The sequence below is a fragment of the Prunus mume genome, linkage group LG5 (assembly GCF_029339155.1).
Source record: "Prunus mume cultivar Tortuosa linkage group LG5, ASM2933915v1, whole genome shotgun sequence".
Classification (NCBI taxonomy): domain Eukaryota; kingdom Viridiplantae; phylum Streptophyta; class Magnoliopsida; order Rosales; family Rosaceae; genus Prunus; species Prunus mume.
Genome location: NC_142702.1, coordinates 7,633,397 through 7,650,099, shown reverse-complemented (window position 1 = coordinate 7,650,099; position 16,703 = coordinate 7,633,397).

Sequence of the window (16,703 nt, the reverse complement as noted above, 5' to 3'; positions counted from 1 at the left end):
GAATTATTGTGTTCTTTGAATCAACGTAACAACATTGATATGAAAGGAACCAGGGATGTTTTGAGATGAAGATTAAGCCGAGTTTTCTCTGTTGCAAGACATATCGTAGATATGTTTTACTATGAGAAGATTAAGTTCAATCACTGCAGTGCTTGTAACAACAACGAATGGTGTTTTGTTATTCAAGGCTGGCCTACTAAAGAAAAGATAAATCCTGCTTTCTGGACTTGTTGCAATTGATGCAAATGGCACCGTGAGAGTGTTTTTTGGTTCAAGGTGATGCGTGTGTATGTTGCGCTAGGGATTCCATACCCTTATAATTAGTTGTAGTATATTTTTACAGTTTTTATGCATTGTGGACTTGCTTCTCTTTAGTTCTAGGTTGGCTGGCTATGTTGTACAAATGTTGTTTAAATGTTGGGTTTTAATCTATTTTGTTTGGTGTTCGTGTTGTCATAAACCGTTTTATATATAAATGTATAATATATATTATTTAGTGGAATGATTACTGACATCATAGACGGCTACAAATGACATTTTAGTGGCACAGATATTTTGCACAACTGCAATCTTAATATTTGGTAAACGAAAAGGCATGCATGGAGTGAGTAGGTGTCTTTTCACCGGTGCTTGGGATTGACATTTTCCCACATAGCATATCCCAAATCATTTGGTTACACGTTTCTTAAGCAAAACTTGAACAATGAATGACTTTGAATATTTTTTTCCTGATGTTGTAGAATGGATGGCTTGTATATTTCCATTTTATTTTTCAAAACATCCCTTAAACCTAAAAAAGAAAAAAATTTAACAAATTTAAGAAGAGAGAAACTGATTAGCACCAGAAATGGTCTATTCGCAAGCAAAATAAAAATAAAAATAAAAATTTGGAGTAAATATAATTAACAAAAGTACATACTAAAAAGTAATATAATAATAATAATAATAATAATTTAGAATAAATAATAATAAAATACTAATATAGCGTAACCATGAAACAGGGAATTCAATAGGAAGATGAAGTCTCAATGAGTTCGTAGCAATTTTCGGAACATTGTTGTGATTTTTGTATATTTAGTTATGAATTTTCTAAGAAAGAGTAATAAAATAATAATTTAGGGTAAAAGGCAAGGATGTGGCCATGTTGACTGACGTACACTTGTGCAAGTGGTGAAAGGTGACGGGCTGAGATCGCGCCATGTGTCCTCTTGCAATTATTTTGGCTTTTTTAGTGCAAAAATCTTTGATAAAGGGTAATAAATAGTAGAAAAATCCTAAAAATGCCCCAAAAATTACTCCGACCTCCTTGTGACGTTATACAACTAGAGGAACCTATAAATCATCCATTTCGCAATAAAAAAAATCCAAATTGTTTTAGAAAACTCACTTTCCTCTTAACCCTAAGTATATGTTTGTTAACTTTAACTTCAATAACCTACTTCAACAAGCACCTCCCGTTAATGTTCAGAACTATTTTTTAAAATGTGTAACCATGAATCGGGGAATTCAACAAGGGAGATGGGGTCTCAATGAGTTCGTAGCAATTTTCGGATCATTTTTCTAATTTTTGTGTATTTAGTTATGAATTTTCTAAGAAAAAGTAATAAAATAATAATTTAGGGTAAAAGGTAAGGATGTGGCCATGTTGAGTGACGTACACTTGTGCAAGTGGTGAAAGGTGACGGGCTGAGATCGCGCAGGTGTCCTCTTGCAATTATTTTGGCTTTTTTAGTGCAAAAATCTTTGAAAAAAGGTCATAAATAGTAGGAAAATCCTAAAAAAGCCCTGAAAATTACTTCGGCCTTCTTAAGACGTTATAAAATTAGGGGAACCTATAAATCATCTGTTTTGCAATGAAAAAATCAAAATTGTTTGACATAACTCACTTTCCTCTTAACCCTAAGTATATATGTTTGTCACTTTAATAAGTATATTTCCTTAATATTCGTTATATAATTTGTAATAATACAAGAATTAGTTTCCTTTCATATATACGGATGTAAAATTATCTGTTTTGTTATAATAATGTACATATATAATAATTTCACATTGCTTCGAAGCCATCATTGCAACTGCACCTAGAGCTTTGAACACGTCAGAGGTATTCAATAAGTTGTCCATATGCAACTGCACCTAGAGTTTTGAACACATCGGTGGTATTCAATAAGTTGTCCATATGACGCTGCATTGGGAATCAGTAATATATTTTCTATCATGTCCGATCACATAAAATAATGCCATACTTTTTCTAAAAAACCTCACACCAGTCAAGCAATTTTAAAATATTAGTGAATATTTGTCCTAGTCTATATGAGTGATTATATATTCACTCTACATTTTTTTCACAGTAGATGTTAACTATTGAGAGGGATTCCACAAACATATAATATAAGAAATAAAGAAATAGTAGGAGATGAACCAGTACAAAAAAACAATATATAACTGGTACAAAATAATGCCATAACCTTGTCACAAACGCACTCACAAATGCTTTTCCATAAACCTTGCCCTAACATATAATAAATAAAGGCAACATTGCATATGATGCAACCATGTCCAAATCTGCTACGTGATCACAAAAAAATGGACATGGTAGAAACATATGACTGAAGTAGATGGGCACTTTGCATCTCGTGTTATCATAATTAAAGACATCAAAATATTAAGGTTGAAATATTCTATAGTAGTAAGCATCAAAATAGGTTTGAAGCAGAGTTTAACCAAAATTCCAATTCCACTGATTTGCCTATGCTCAAACACGAGAACCAAAATGGTTTTTTTTCCTGGCTGAGTATATTTGTTAACATCAGAAATGGTAATAGATGACCAATCAAACCTGGGTACGACAAGTTTTGCATAGGATTGGAAGTAGTCGAATCCAGCTTGCATCACACGCTTCTTTGACTCCAAAGTCATTTTTGTCTACGCTTCATGCATTGGAACTTCGCCCTATCCAGATTGGCCTGCCTTTTGTCATCTTCAATTTGGCCTTTAACAAATTCCAAATGTGCCCTTGCCCTTTGGATTTCATCACCAAGTTGAAGATGCCTCTCCTTCCAGAAAGCAAGAACTCTTTCAGACTCAAAACTTCCAACAAAATGGTCATTCTGTCTAGGAATGTGACATTGCTTGTCTGGTGACTCACTTGCGTTTCGAAGGCGGTCTTTGTTTGGAGGGATGTTTATTATGCTCCCATCAAACTTGGTTAGTAAATCCATTCTATGGGGGGAGAGAGTTTATGTGGAGGAGAGAGTTTTAGTAGATGGAGACAGATTCGTTGGAGGAGTGGGTTTTTTGTGGAGTGAGAATTTCTATGAAGGGGGTGATAGTAATACCAATAAAAGGGTTCCCGCCAAAATAACATTTGGTTGACAATGTATAAATTAAAAAAGGTCTGATACAATCTAAGTTTAATCCTAACTAGTTTGGTTGGGTTCACTAACTAGATGTCACTTCCATTGAGTTTCTTTCAACCACTAACAGTGGTGTAAGGAGAGTGTGAGTTTGACATGCTTGAAAAGAAAAACCTGACACCTTTTTTTAAAAATTGAAATAAAGTACATATTTTGACTACACGCAAGCTTTGGTATGTTGGTCTATAAAGCTATGTTCCCTTTCTCAAACGAAATTGCATATGCAATCCTCATCCTCTAAAACAAATAGGATTATTAAAGTATGTCAACCTCTTCAGGTGCCAACAACACAATCGAAGATGAAAAATTGGAGTCGCAGGTTCCATTTCCACGTTGTACTTGCCGGCCCCTTCCATTTTCAACATCATTTGCAAGTGAGGGGGACTTCAATGATCCATTAGAGGCAATAGATGCAGTCAGTAGCAAGCAGAATTATAATTCCAGACTGATCAATTCATGGCACGAGAAATGTGTTGAAGATGAGGCCATTTTGGCTGATCTTAACATTAGAGTGAACAAAGTGTTCTCCCAAAAGAACAAGTACTTGAAGCTGAGTCATAAAAGGAAGCTAAAAGCTGAGGAGTTGGATACAGTAATGAATGATGAAATTAAAGGTTGTTTGATGAGACATATGCAATGCGAAGAGCAACACAGTGCACTGCAGTTGGCATTTAACGAAGGATTCGAAAAATTCCGAGCATTTGCGGCAACTACTCATACAAGGTATAATTGGGACTATGTGTCCCCTGATGCTGTGAGAGAGATACTAGACAATGGTGGTGACATGAATGAGCACAAGCACGTCAAAGCTGCTCGGAAGAAGTCGACCGATACGACTAAATGATTGCAGCTACCGCTGTTCAGTTGGTTGGGGGTAATCGTGGTATTGCACAAATTAGAATTATATTCCCTTGATGTCATTATCTAATTTAAAATAACACAAATATCAATTTCATTTGCTTCATATGTAATTATTGGGACTATGTATTGCAAGTCATCAAGTGTTCCTTCTGTCTAACATTATACTTTGCAAATATTGAAATATTATTCAATAAGTAGTCAATATCATAGCACGTTGGGAATCAGTAAAGCCCCATTATCATGTCCATTCACATTAAAGAGCTGGCATACTTTTTCTCAAAAAACATACACGTGAGTCATAAGTAACATACCATGTGCTATGCATTGTTTAGTGAATGGTTTATGGTTTATTTATACATAATAAAATTTCAAATATTGCTAAATATTTATTTCGTCTATATCACTGGGGACATGAGTGACCATAAGCACGTGAGACCTGCTAAGAAGAAGCTGACCAATACGACCGAGTGATGGTGGCTACCGTTGTTCAGTTGGTTGGGGAGATCGTGGTATTGCTAAGAGGGAGCACATAAAATGCTTTGCAATCAAATTTTCTTTTGTGTGTGGAATTATGAGTAGTTCAAATGTTAGTGTACCTTTAATATTCTCCAACCGTTTGAAATGTGATTAGCTGCAATGTACTTTTTTACACGCTGCTTTCTAATCACTATGTTCCAACAAAGTATTTCAAGTATCCTTCAGTTACGAATGTTTACAAAATCGTGCACCTAATAACCAGTCGAGCTCAGATCTCAATAACCAGTAAAAAACTAGAACATAACATTCAGAAAAAGGGGATGTCACTGGAAATGATGAGTGCTGCTGGAAATGCTGCATTAGCCGGTGATATAATCAAGGTAAAAGTCATTGCTTCTTCACATAACTCAAAATTTGATACTTTATCTAATGTCTATGAAAATTTCTAAATAGGGAGAAGACGTAAAATTAACATGTGTCCAAATTTCATGCAAGAATGAAACCAAACAAATTTTCATTTCAATTATCAGTGGACATAGTAAGAGCTCATCAGTGGACATGAACAAAAAAATAATAATAATAAAATTGTATCTAGAAAACTTCACCTGATCATTAGTCTTCATAACAACCGAGCTTCGTATAATAGAAACATAAATCATTGAGTTGGTCCGTGTATCCTGTCAAATTCGTTGAATAATGGGTCACTAACATCTATTGGACTTGATTCGTCATTGTTCGACGGTGATGTCCTGCATAAACATCAAACACAAGCACATAAAAAATTACCTATTCAAATTTTAGGTGTTATTATAAATAGTGTTAACATCTTACAATGTGTTCAAATTTCTTGGGCATTGTCTTCTATCATGACCAATGTGTCCACACCCCCGACGGTGTCTAATTCCTCTCTTCACTGCCTCTTCCTTTGCTCCCGTTACTCGTTTCGACCTTCCATTGCACCTTACTCTCTTAGGGTCTTCCATATATTGTGTTTAAGAGCTGGGCCCTCCAACTTCGTTATTACTTGGTCCATCCTTCAACAACTTCAACTTCACCCGCAAACTTTTTAGAGTCTTTGACAGTAGCTCACATCCTTCTTCACACATTAATGCATCATCAACCACATTTGAAGTAAGTCGGGACATTGTACTCCGCTTTATTAAAAGATCAGGATCTGCAGAGTCTTTAATTTTGTTGCCATTTGCATATGACACCAATCCAGATTTCACAGTTTTCTTCCACCTCTTCAAAATGTATTTATCGGGCATATATTCAATCTGGTCCCTTCTAAACAATGCTAGGATGTGCTTGCAAATAATTCCAACAAATTCAAATCTTTTGCAGCTACACGATGCGTGGTCAGAATCTTTGACATATACGACTTCTGCCACTCTTGTTTCCCAATTTTTCCTTCCGCTCACATTAAAGACAACTTTAGAAGCATCCTCTATTTTGATCTCTAAGAAACATGCTGTACTTTGTATTAGTTCTTGCTCAAACTTTTGAAACATTGTCCTTGTGTATAAGGTAGCCATTTGTTTGTTCATTGGCATCGGTAGAATACATTGAGCCACTTCAAATGCATCTACGTGATCAGCAACTAACTCTTTTTGACGTTGATGAGAAAGTGCCCTCTCAAATTGTATTATGAAATCCATCAACGAATTTCTCCTTGATATGTATTGCTTGAAGAAACCATAAGAACATTCCGCTCTTTGGCTGCTTGACATTCCAGCAGCAAAAAAGTGTCGTGCGTAGGCTGGAACCCAAGATTCCCTTAAATCAAACATTGAACTTAGCCATGGATGGTCAGTCAAACTAGCCTTTGTAACCACAATATTCCATTTTGCATCAAACTCATCCTTAATGTCAATATCCCATTTTGCACCTCGAAAATACTTACCTTCTATTAATAGGAATATTAACCGAACCCAACTGTTTTGTGAGTACTTTTGTAGAATCTGAAATACGACTGTGTGATATCAATAAATGCATTCTTTCTGAGGGTGTTATCTTATGATTGTGTCCCTCTACAAAAAGAGAGATGGTATACTTCTTTCTCCCATTTGTCTTCACAACCACAATCTTAGCTTTGCAATTGCATCAACTTATTCCCCGCTGTCTTTTTTTCTCCCGAGTTTCATCTTTCTTGTATGCACCTTGTTTGCAACATACCAATTCTTTCCTCAGAATCTCTTTCTTATTTTTCCCCCAAAAGCTGGAATGAAGTCAAATACCAAAGCCAGCCAAGAATGCATATCTATTATAGAAATTATAAACGAGGTCAAGCGAGTCGAACTTCATCCCAACTGCTAGTGTTTCCTTATTTCTTACTTCAAGAATGTAAACCCTCCTATTAGCTATTACACAATCATCACTCTCTGAGCCCCCAGACATTTTATCCATGTATATTATTGATCTACTTCTATATTACTGCATAGCAAATATTAATTCGTTAATCAATCATTACTGCATCACAACATATCAATGCATTCCACTTACACAAAACATTGCCCAAATTGACACAAAACATGCATAGCCTAGCTTGTTGGATTCCGATTACACAAAACGCAAGCAAAATTTAATAATAGTTATGTCATCTCTTGTGAAATAGTCTGGAAAAAATAACATTAGAACCAACATGTTCAATTAAGAACATAAATGTAATTCAAACCAGCAATTACAGAACTTCACCCAATATCCTCTCCAAATGCTTACTCCTAATGTCATTAAGCCTAAGTTTAGGATCTTTTACCTACATTTCATAATTCTTCCCCCCCTCCTCCCCAAAAAAAAACAATCAACTAAGTATATTGAATATTCATAAGGAAATGACGCATTATTGATAGCATAAATGACGCATTATTGATTCCACAAATGACGCATTATTGATGCCACAAATGACGAATTTCCCACCCTCACAAAAAACAAACCAAACAAAATCAATCCAGCAAGAGTGAACTTACCTCTCAAAGTTAATCGGGAGCTCCGAAGTCAGTCAGCTTGAGAGAATGTGGTGGATATTAGAGAAGATTCTTTGGTAGTGGAGACTCCATCTCTACCAAAATATTGGAACAACTACTGCTACGGTGTCTAGCTACATAAAGAGATATGCTACTTTGCTTTCATCTGGAATCTCGTCTGCTGATCGAAAAAGAGAAGGGGTTTTCACATGAGTCATAGAATCAAAATAGGGCAATAGGTAAGAGCCATTAATCGTCATACCGAGGATACCATAGATCGCAGGCCTCCCAAGGAGCTGATGACAATGGAGCGACTATAGGGTTTGGGAGCTTTGGATCTTTCTAATTGTGGGTTTGCATTAAATTCAAAAAGAGAGGATTGTGTTCTTGAGTTTTTCACAGAGAGGGAAAAATCTTCAACTGAAGTTGGGTTTCCAACGGGTCGATTTCAACCAGTTCTACATGCATTCTCTTTTAAAAACTCACCGTTGGATGAATCCAAGGACTCTTACATACCCCTCAAAAACACCCCTTATAACTTTCCATTCACTATAGAAGCCCCCGGCTTCAGGTACTTTGAAAGGGTCCAATCACTTCCTCAAGTGATCTAGGCCAGAATATATTTTGGGCTCTTGAGAGGGTGCCCCAGTGACACATTGGGTACAACATTGCTCATAGTAGCTTAAAAAGAGGACCACATGCGAGTAGTTTTATGTAGGATCACAAAAATATGACGTTTATTGCAATTTGATATAGGCTAAGAAGATAGAAATAGATTGATAAATTCACTTCAAAGGGAGGGATGTTAAGTTCCCTATGTCATCAGTGAAGGAACATGTGCGCTATGGAGTTTAGTTAGAATTTTAAATTTTCAATAAAGTCAATTTGATATAATGTTTTGAATTTTTTTATTTAACAAATGTTAGCGAGATCCTAGCTTAGTTAGGAGATTTATTTCCTAGTCTATTAGGACTCTATTTCTTTCCTTTTTTGTACAGATATTGTGTAATTAGGATTTTATCTTATGTCCTTGTATAACCCTACTAGGGTTACAACCTTGTATTATAAATACCTCATTTTGGAGAATGAAATATATCTGAAAATATTCTACTCATTTTGTTTGACTTGACATCAGAGCCGATTTTCTGGTGACCAGTGTGTTGTGTCCACCCGTGTTTTAGCCCCAAGAGAGTTTTGGAAAAGAAATACCTCGTATTTTGGGACATAAATATTTCAATCAAATAGAATTTCGAGCCAATGATTATTATGAGGAAAGTTTTAATACATTATTGACACATCTGAAAAAATTTCACATGCAACTGTTGGCGTGACTTGTAGATATTGACTTACTTTCCTTACACACCAAGGATTCCTATTTTATTTGTAATTGATTTACTTTAATTCCTGATTTCTTACTGTAAATAGATTTAGAAATTTATTATTTACTTGCCCATTCAGGTTTTGTTGTATTATAAATATGACCTCCTACAAGGAGAAGAATACATAGAAAATTCCCACAAACAAATATTTTCTCATAGTAAATATTCTCTCATAGTTTTCATATTTTAGCATGGTATCAGAGCCAGGTTTTCTTGGAATTGCTGACTCTAGTTTCAAACCCCGCCGCCGCTATGGGGGTTGATGATTTTTTCAACCCTCATGGAGGTAGCACCACTGACTCCTTCTCTCATTCTAAACCAACCATAGCTGAGTTGAGTGCCCACATGGCTCAGCTCCTACAGATGTAGACTTTGGCCCTGAATTTGATCCTGAATCAGGATCCTATTTTGACGACCCCAACCCCGACCTCGACTATGACGACGACAACCCCGACCCCAACTTCGAAGACGACCTCGACCCCAACTTCGATGATGACCACAACACCGAATTTGTCTATGATTCAAACCCCGATCCCGATTTCGACTCGACTCACCGACTCGGGCTCGGATCCCGATTCAATTCCTACTCTACCTATATCCTATGCATCTTCCGCTGCACAGATTATGACTTATCGACTAACGACACCGACACATGGACTAGATTGCGCATATTGTGGTGATACGAGACACACTCGTGAGACTTGTTTTAAATTGCATGGCTACCCCGATTGGTGGGCTACTCTTAAAGATCGAGGACAATGCAATACGACCAAGATCGTCGGTTATGGATTCCATACTTCCGATAAGATTGATTCCAGGAGTTGGATAATTGATTCCGGTGCAACTGATCATATGACGTTTGATCCTGATAATTTTCTGAATACTACACAACCTCGACGAACCTGTATTGCAAATGCCAATGACGTTACTTATCCTGTGACAGGGGTTGGCACTGTTGCACTCTCATCCTTTCTCACACTGTCTAATACTTTACTTGTTCCATCTTTATCCACTAAATTGTTGTCCGTTAGTCAGCTTACTGAACAATTAAATTGTTGTGTACTCATTTACCCGAGTTTTTGTTTGCTTCAGGATATTCACACTAAGGAGATTCTTGGTCGTGGTACTAAGAGAGGGGGGCTATATTATGTCGATGACTTCAGTCCTGGCATGGCTAACAGTGTGACGCATCCCTTTGATAGCAAACAAAAGCAAATTTGGTTATGGCACCGTCGATTAGGACATCCATCTTTTAGTTATATGAAGCATCTTATACCAGATTTATTCTCAGGTTTCAAGGACTTCGACTTCACATGTGATACTTGTATTTTGGCTCAGAGTCACCGTGTGCCCTACCCGTTGAGTACGAACAAGTGTACTACTCCATTTACATTAATTCATTATGATGTCTGGGGACCTTCACCTATCACTGCTCCTTCTGGTGTTCGATGGTTTGTCACATTCATAGATGATTGTACATGGATGACATGGCTTTATTTGTCTGAAGAATAAAAACGAAGTGTTTTCCCGTTTTCTCATTCCACAAACAGATGAAAACTCAGTTTAATGCTCAAATCCAGATTCTTCGCTCCGACAATGGTGGAGAATTTGTCAATCATGACTTTCAGACTTACTTCCAACAACATGGAATTATCCATGAGACGACTTGTCCTTAGACACCACAACAAAATGGTGTTGTTGAACGAAAGAATCGACATCTTCTTGAAACCGCCCGAGCACTTCTAATTGGCGCTCATGTTCCTCGCCATCACTGGGATGATGCTATTGTCACTACAGTTCTCCTAATCAACCGCATGCCTTCTGGTGTATTGACCTTTAAAACTCCCTTACAGGTGCTTGCGCAACACGACCTCTGCCCTCTGCTTTGGTACTCACACCCCGAATCTTTGGATGTGTGGCTTTCGTTCATCTCCACAAAAATCAACGTAGCAAACTTGATCCATGTGCGCTTCGTTGTGTTTTTGTGGGTTATGCCACTCATCAGAAAGGTTACCGTTGTTATCACCCTCCTACCCGACGTACCTATGTCACTTTGGATGTGACTTTTCTGGAATCTGAGCTGTTCTTCCATGACCCATCATTTAATTCTACGCTTCATGGGAAGATACGAAATGAAGAGCAGAATTGGAGCAACTTGGAAAATGAAGAAATTCTCTTATGTACAGAAATGATTGATCATCCCGAGTCTGGAGCACAAGATTACTCTCTGCCGAAAAGAGACCAATCGCCCATTCATAGCGATCAATTACCTGACCCACCTGATCCATACGAAGATATTTCTGATCCGAGTCTTACACCTATAGACAATACAGAACAACAAGATGAAGACCCTCCTCTAACTCAACAGTACCAACAGACCAATCTCCTGAGAATATCCTTGAGGTAACTACTCCTACTAGACTTGTGCATTTAGAGGATAAAACTATTGGATATCAATTACCTTTCAGGCAAAATCATGGGAAGCCACCAAACCGCTATTCACCTGATATTTGCAAGACATCCAAGTATCCAATTGCAAATCATGTATCTACTAAGAAGCTGTCTGAACCACTCAAGGCTTTTGTGCATCAGTTGTCTGCTATCCATATTCCAACCAAGGTCTCTGAAGCATTGAAAGATCCTAAGTGGGTCCAACATATAAAAGAGGAGATGAAAGCTCTTGAGAAAAATCAGACTTAGACATTGGAGACTATACCACGAGGAAAAAAGATTATCGGATGTAGATGGGTGTTTACTATAAAACACAATGCAGATGGATCTATCGAGCGATACAAGGCAAGACTTATGGCAAAAGGGTACACACAGACCTATGGTATAGACTATGAAGAAACCTTTGCTCCAGTTGCAAAGTTAAACACCGTCAGAGTCTTATTGTCCCTTGTAGCTAATTTGCATTGGCCACTACACCAGTTTGATGTAAAGAATGTTTTTCTACATGGAGAACTCACGGAGGAGGTGTACATGGACATTCCTCCTGGTTATAATACTACTCAGACTGGAACAGTTTGTAGGCTACGAAAAGCATTGTATGGGTTGAAACAGTCACCACGTGCATGGTTTGGACGGTTCACCATGGCAATGAAGAACAATGGTTTCAAACAGTGCAACTCAGATCATACTTTGTTCTTGAAACATCGGAAAGGGAAGGTAACATCATTAATAATTTATGTTGATGATATGATTATTACTGGGAATGATAAACAGGAAATATCACAGCTACAAGACTATCTGGCTACAGAGTTTGAGATGAAGGATCTAGGTGGACTCAAGTATTTCTTGGGAATTGAGGTGGCTCGATCGCAGCAAGGCATATTTCTCTCTCAAAGGAAATATGTCTTGGACTTGTTGACAGACACAGGAATGCTAGATTGCAAACCTGCGGACACTCCTATTGTTCAGAATCATCATCTTGGAGAATATCCGAATCAAGTTCCAACTAACAAAGAAAGATACCAAAGGTTAGTTGGGAAGATTGATCTATTTGTCACATACTCGACCAGACATTGCTTATGCAGTGAGCGTTGTCAGTCAATTTATGCACTCTCCAAGTGAAGACCACATGAATGCAGTTCTTCGGATACTTAGATATTTGAAGTCTGCACCTGGAAAAGAACTTATGTTCTCAAAGCATGATCATCCAAATATTGATGGTTATTCAGATGCAGATTGGGCAGGTAATGTAACAGATAGAAAATCCACATCGGGTTACTTCACATTCGTGGGAGGTAATTTGGTGACATGGAGGAGCAAGAAACAGAATGTAGTAGTTTTATCCAGTGTAGAAGCCGAGTTCAGAGGCATGACTAAAGGGATTTGTGAACTTCTTTGGTTAAGAAAGTTGCTTACTGAACTTGGGTATAAACCTACATCTACAATGAATCTCTTTTGTGACAACAAGGCTGCTATAGCCATTGCACAGAATCCGGTTCAGCATGATCGTACTAAATATGTTGAGGTGGATCGACACTTCATCAAACAGAAGCTTGAGGCTAAAGTGTTTTAGTTTCCTTTCGTGAAATCTGAGGATCAATTGGCGGATATTTTGACAAAGGCGATTTCCAGTAAAGCATTCCACAATTCACTGGATCAGTTAGGCATTGGCGACATCTATGCACCAACGTGAGGGGGAGTGTTGGCATGACTTGTGGATATTGACTTACTTTCCTTACACACCAAGGATTCCTATTTTATTTGTAATTGATTTACTTTAAAATTCCTGATTTCCTACTGTAAATAGATTTAGAAATTTATTATTTACTTGCCCATTCAGGTTTTGTTGTATTATAAATATGACCTCCTACAAGGAGAAGAATACATAGAAAATTCCCACAAACAAATATTCTCTCATAGTTTTCATATTTTAGCAGCAACATCCCAAAATGTTGCTCTCGGTGCCACATTTAAATCTAAAATAGAACAAAATACTTACGTATATGGGTTAGGGCAGTGCTGAAAATTTATGAAACACGATAAGCATAAGGAGTCATGCATAAGATGTCTAGTAACATAGGCCTTGAGCTTCGCAAGTGTTGCCCTTTCAATCGTGGAGCTATTATTTGGAAATTAAGGTGTCTTTTCAAGCACTCAGCTAAAAATTTCTTTGGTATTATTGACACGAATAACAGGTTTTATCAGATAAAAACTAAATTAAATGATTATCCTCAGCCAGCTAAGTCTTATCTTCATGTGTTGTTCATGAGATTGAATGCTATAGCTGTTCGTGGACCATTGTATGCTCAGGGGGCACATATTCCATATAATAAGGTTATACAAATTTATGGTATAGTTGAATGTACTGTGGACATTTCTCGTGAAAATTGTGAGAAGTGCCTAACTATTGTAGTAAGTGAACTCATAGATTGTAGTTACAAAATGAAATATGAGCGTTCTATTTATGGGAGTTGTTAGAGCAGATTTGAATCTAACTCATTTTAATTATTAAATCCTATTTGTTTTGGAGAATGGATTGTTTGAAAATTTTCAATCACAAACTTATTCCAAAATATTTTCCCCTCTGTTTCTCTCTCCCTCTCGAAGGGTCTACCAAGGAAAACCAAAAACCCTCCTCCCAGCCACTGGATTTCTTTAGATTTGGGGGTTTCCTCCGGATCTCTTAGAAAAAAAATAAGAATTTGAGTCCAAAACAAAGAAAATCTGTTTGGTAGTCATATTTTTAAAATTTTAAACTCAAAAACACCCCAATTATTAAAACAAAAAATATATATATTTTTAGTTTTTTTCTAACCCACCACTGTGCCTCTCTCTCCCCCTTCCTCTCTGTCTTTCTCTCTCCTCCCTCTCTCCATGCTTTCTCTATCTCTCCTCCCTGTTCCGTATGACTCTCTTCTCCTGTTCTCCTCTCTCTCTCTCTCTCTCTCTCTCTCTCTCTCTCTCTCTCTCTCTCTCAGATTTCCAAACTTACATTTCTAGCAAAATCAACAATGCAATGATAGTCAGTTTGGGTTTAAGGTTTTCTTTATACTTGAGTTGATGGCCAAAAATGACAGGAGGTGGCTGGATTTTAAGATTTTCGGACGAGAAAACCCTTGATTTCTCTGCGTCGGTTTGGGTTTTCTAGCAAGGTATGGGGCCGAATCTTTGGGGGAAAAGATAGAAGAGAGGTTGGGGAAACTTTTTCATGAACAAAAAGTGATCAAAATACCCCTACCCTCAAGGACAAAAATGTTATTTGAAGAGAAAATGTTTTCAAGAATTCAACCAAACAAGTTCTCAAATTTTTAAAAATTGAAAATAGTTTTCAAGTTGCATACCAAACAAGTTTTTGAACCTTAAAAATAAATTTGAGAACTCCTTATTTTTAAGAAAAATAGTAAATTTGGCTTACACCCTTTAAATTCAATTTGCCATACCTAAAACCCTTCACTTTTTGTTCCTATAAATAATACCCAATTTGTATAAGTAAAAACCCATGACTAGGATCCAACTCAGCAAGTTACCTAATTAAGCATAAAATCTGATTTATTGTACTTTTCAGATTCCAAAAATACCCCCAACTAAGCCATTATTGCATTTTGTATATTAATGTAGGAATCAATATGGAAACAGTTTTTAATTGGATTGTATATAATGACAGATGTTGAATTTGGAAATATCTCCAAATGGTTGTAATAGATGTAGGAATTAATTTTGGAACATTTTAAAAAAAAATTAACAATAAATTCAAATTTGGGTAATTGGTTTGTTTAATAAAATGTTTATGTTATTTTCTTTTTATGAATTATACATGACTAATAATCCACTTTATAATTGTTTATGAATAAAACTGTACATACTAATTATGTTGAAAAAATAATGTACCTATTTGTTTTATGAAAAATATAATTTACCTAGTATGAAAAGTGTACATAATTATCTATTCCAATATACCTACATTAATTTTAATGTACTTACAATTAGGATTTAGGTATTATATGTCATCCAATGTACTTACCATTTGAATAATATACCTACTACGAATAAAGTACCTATTATTTATCTAAATAATGTACCTATTTTCTACTATAAATAATATAGCCTTTTTTCTCTGAATAAAGTACCTATTATTTGTTTTATCAAACGTAATTTTTTTAAATGAACCTATTTTCTCTCTCCAAATAACTTACCAATTTTTTTCCTCTAATAATGTACCTATCTTTCCTCTTCAAATAATGTACCTATATTTTATATAAATTATTGTGTACCTATTTTTAATTATGAAAAATATACGCAATTACAAAGTAACTGACTTTTTTTTTTGGGTAAATAATATACCTATATTTTATATGTATATATTTATATTATATTTTTCATAGGTACATTATTGGATATGTAATTTACAGATTTTTTTTTGTTTGCAATTTTAGGGGGCGAGATGTGAGAGGGAATGACAACTAAAAGAAATGGGGTGATTGATATGCTATTAATAGGGAGTATATTAATTACAATTATGGCAGTTAATGAAATGCTTGAAATAAATTATAAATAAAATATGAAGTTTAGTGGCAACGATGTAAAAACATAGAAATACTACGACCTCTTATATCCTACTGGTCATTTAAATTTGAATTTGGGTTTTCAACGTAGTTATATAGATAGATGAGTTTGTGTCTAGGGGATATCAGTTGTATGGGCTTATATTGGAGTCTCTCTAAGAAAAATTAAAGTTTTTGAGTTTCCTATTTGAATAGGATACCAAACACCCCCTAAGAAATCGGTGATTCGCTGGCTTCTCTTTCCCCTGTGATGGTGTGGAGAGTGTTTCCCCCAAGCTTTTTTGCTTGGGTTTCCCCCATCATCTCTTTGGTTCAAGTGTTTTCTCCCTTAGCTAGGCATGTTTTTTTTTTAAAAAAAAAAAAAAAAATCTGTTCTAGATCTGTCAAGGTCTGGTGGTGCCCCTATTTGTATCTGGAATAGATCTCCTTTTTGAGCTATGGGCTTTCTGTTTTTGGAGGCTTGTGGTTTTCTGGAGGAGAAGCCAACGTCTGTTGTCAGAGCTTTGGTGCTGAGACCTGGTGGAGAAAGGATGGTGCTGTGATGCTTGTATGAGAATCTGGAGGAAGATGGTGGATATGCTCTTTCTCTTAATGGTA